The sequence below is a fragment of the Opisthorchis viverrini genome, assembly GCF_000715545.1.
Source record: "Opisthorchis viverrini unplaced genomic scaffold opera_v5_509, whole genome shotgun sequence".
NCBI classification, from domain to species: Eukaryota; Metazoa; Platyhelminthes; class Trematoda; order Opisthorchiida; family Opisthorchiidae; genus Opisthorchis; species Opisthorchis viverrini.
The window spans coordinates 242,733-246,914 of NW_008752168.1; positions in this window are offsets into that span (position 1 = coordinate 242,733).

Sequence of the window (4,182 nt, forward strand, 5' to 3'; positions counted from 1 at the left end):
CTGGCATTGGAACTCCAGGATTTCAAGTCGTCCGCAAAAAGTAAGCATGGACTCGCAAGAACGTCTGGGAGGTCGTTGACGTAGATCAGAAACTGGAGTGGTCCCAAGACGGAGCCTTGAGGAACTCCGATGGAGACCGACGCTGGAGAAGTGTAAGCCGAGGCTATTCCCCGTCGGAATGATCTGTTTGATAGGAACGCCCCGATCCAGCGAAAGATTATCCCTTGAATCCCGTAAGACTCGAGTTTGTGGAGAATCGGGACATGTGGGACCCTATCAAATGCTTTTGAGAAGTCGAAAAATATCGCATCCGATATGGGTCCTTCGTCCTTGGCTTGGGTTAACCTGTCCATAAACACGAGAATTTTTGTCAGGAGCGAGCGGTTTGGGAGAAATCCTTGTTGGGCTGGAGATATCAGGTTCCTGATAGTAAGACGATCTAGGATAGCTCGCTTAAGAACTCCATCTCTGAAAGTAAGACGATCTAGGATAGCTCGCTTAAGAATGCATTCCATCTCCCTGCCCGGCACGCTAGTGAGGCTTATAGGCCTGTAACCGCTAGGCGATAGTCGGTCACCAGTTTTGTAGGTTGGCGTGACAATCGCTTCCTTCCAAGCAGAGAGAAGGCGGCCCTCGTCAAACGACTGACGAAACACCATGTGTAAATTGTTTGCCAGTGTGGAGGACGTTTCCATCAGAATCCTTGGCTGGACTTCGTCGGGCCCCAACGCGCAGAATGGGTTGATCTTGTGCAAGAGTTGACGAATGTCCTCCACCGTGAAGACCAAGTCGGTTAGAGGCTGTTCGTAGTTTCGCCTTGACAAGAGTGGACGTGACGAGGACGCTGGGGCTGAGTATAGACACGCACAATGTTCTCTGTAAACCTCGAATACCACTGTTGGGTCATTTGTCGGTTCTTCATTTCTGTCCCTCAAGGAGAGCTTAAAAATCTGGTCCGACATCTGACGCGATAATTGTTCGAATCTTTGATGCTAAGTACCTTTGCAAAATGAGCAGTGACGTATTGTCGAATCTGTGACAACGGAGCAACCGACTTCAGGTTCTACAAGCCCTTAATTCATTATTTGTCAGGCGGCTGTTGAAAAGGAGTCTGTCAAAGATAAACTAGCCTCGTGAATGATTGTGCTCCAGGTGGTGAGAAGTAACCATCAATTAGTCATGTCACTGGCGAACTTGGAGTCTCGCCGGAGAAATAGTACAACCTGTGCTATCAGGTACACACAAATGACGATAAACTTACGAGGTGTGGCGCATTCCCGGTCTCGACTTCGTCTGCAGGGATGTCTGCTACAACGGTCGAACACTTTTTCATATAGAAGTAGCAAACGCTATTTTTAGATATTATACGGACGAACTCTCTCAGAGTATTGGCCATGTGCTCTATCAGAGCGACCTGAAATGTATCGTATGCGGAAAAATGTAGACGAGCTGGCTTCTCTACAACGTCACACACCGCATTCAGCGACAGGGTGCGCTCAGCCACGGAACGCAATAAGGATGCGAATACCCCGCCCGCAGTGCGCCTTGAGTAGGTTTAAAAAACTTTCCACAAACTGCGGCCGCGGGGGTATCTTAATGGCCCAAACAATTACCATGATATGCTGAACTATTTGTGTTAAAATTTCCCTACTTCGAACCACTGTTTCAGTGAAACTTTGGGTGTCTCCAGGACGCGGCTGTGCTCGATGGACCGAAGCAGGCAGGCAATTGAGTTCAGAGTACAATCAAAACTCCTAAACCCCATCTAGATATATTGGTGCCTAGCAATGCTCAGAAAGTATTCCACCAGAACTTTCCGGCCGCATGTATGATTGTTTCAGTAGATAATGAACTTTGATAAGCCACAAAACTCTGAAAGTACATTAGGGTGGGTTTTGTTTTGATCAACCAAGTAAAAAGAAAAGAACCAAGAATATTCGAGCCAGCTATTCTGTTGATCATTGTCGCGTACAAGCGTTCGAAAGCTCAGCTGTCAAGGGAGAGTTGTAGAATCGCCAGTGGAACGAAACGAACTACGGTTAGTCCACCAGCAGTTATGTAGCTTGCTACGTTCGGAGCTAGTTCTCCTAATATCGCTCCTTTGAAGCTGAGTAGTGCAAGGCTTCTTTCGTGGATTACCTTGAGTTTTTGTCACCGGTATCCTTCTGCATGTCGTCCCTCGTGATTGTTGTACACATGCGTTTCGTGGATTACCTTGAGTTTTTGTCACCGGTATCCTTCTGCATGTCGTCCCTCGTGATTGTTGATACACATGCGATTTCGGCAGCTGCTCCGTAACTTGAGTGTCGGTTGTCCCTCCTCTGTTCATGTCTAGGTGTTCTACCAAAATATTTTAAGGCTCACTCTGGGTGAGTTTTCAACTGGACTTTTTTTTAACTGATTTGCGTGACGAACTCACGTTTCGGAACCCGCGCGAACACCATGGATGGCATTTCCGATTCGCTGCGTGATTTGATTTGACGCCAGGACACATAATTACCATGATAGTCCTCTGCTAACACGCTCTGCCCAATGTCAAAATGTCGCCACTTTGCACCATGCATGCGATCGCAGTAGAATCGATAAAGCCATCCCCTCCTCTGGGAGATCCAGAAGATTGAAAATGCTTCAATAAGCGCGGTATGGTATTGTCTTTGCAGCTGATTTGGTCTCCGGTATGGATAGATTGGGAGTCATGCGGTACAACGGGAGGAATTGTTGCAGGATGTTTGCCGAGGTTCCTTCCCCTTTCGCCTTAAGCAATGCTCTTTCGAAATTATCCGCGAGTCTTTCCGCCGTGCCGTTTGATTGTGGATGATATTTAAACGTGTTCAACCTCACTGGTAAGACAGACTTCCGCGAATTAGTACAACATGAACTGTGTCTCGATGTCAGATATGAGCTTTTAGGGATAGCCGAAATGATTGAAGACGCCCTGCGACCTGTTATTGGTTACTGCGGTCGTTGTCTTTATGAGGAAAACCTCCTGCCACTTGCTGTAAGCGTCCACGATAATGAGAAAGCTTTGAACGTTCACGGAACCTGTCTAGTCTATATGCATCCTTGACCATGCATTTTATTGTACCGCTCAAGAGAGAAGCTCACATTTTAGGAGACCTTAAAGTTAACGCACAATGGTGGGAAGATTTGACGAACGGTTTGACTTGGCTGTCAATATGAAGCCAATGAAAATAGCATCGAATCAATGATTTTATCCGGTTGATCCCGCAGCGATCAGCGTGGACAACTGGATGTACGAGGGATTTCCCGGATGGCTGTGGTCATGTTTGTGGCTTTGGTGCAGCTCCTTTGGTACGGTAGAGCGTTCCGCGAGCCATAAGCAATCGCTATCAGCGTATAGTGAACATCCTGTTTAATAAAACTATAGCAAGTCTTTGTTTTTAATGTTTTGTGGCCATCTGGATTGGCGGTTCTTCTGTACTTAACTCAACAGCGTCTTCTGTATGGTTGCTTAGCGTATCATCGCAAATGAGATTGGAGTACCTTCGACGGCTTCAACTGGTGTGCATCGTATTTACGGCTCAGCTGAGACCGCACCATTACTTAATCTTCCGAGTCCGGTGGTCTATTTTTCAAAAGCCCCAATAATGCATCCGCCTGGCCGATGTTGTCAGTAGGTTTAAATTTGACGCTGAATTTGTAACGAGCGACATTTAAAGTCCAGAATAGAGAGGAATGCCTCTTTTGAATCTCCGAACACGGCTAATAATGGTTTGTGGTCAGTGATTAATGTAAAGTTGTGACCATAAAGCAGTTTGTGGAATATTTTTTACAGCAAAAGCAATTATCAGGGCTTTTTTCGATCTGACCGTAACTTTGTTCTGCAGCTACCAAACGTAAAGCGGCGTGGGATATGTTCTTCCCGAGCCAAATTCCAACGCATGTGAAGTGAATGCGCCCACGTCGTAGCTAGATGCATTGGTCACAAAAGTGATGTCACGGGAGGGGGCATAACGCGTCAAAAGTAGGTTGAAAATGGATGCGGCCTTCATTTTTTTAAAATTGTCCTGGCAATAAGCGTCCCATTTCCATTGAGAGTCCTTAAGTAGCAGATATCATGCATTTCTGGCAAAAACCACTATAGTGACTGATGAGCCCCAGGAATGACTTCACTCTAAGTAAATCCATCGGTGGAGGCATTAGTTTGTTGGCATCTATGTT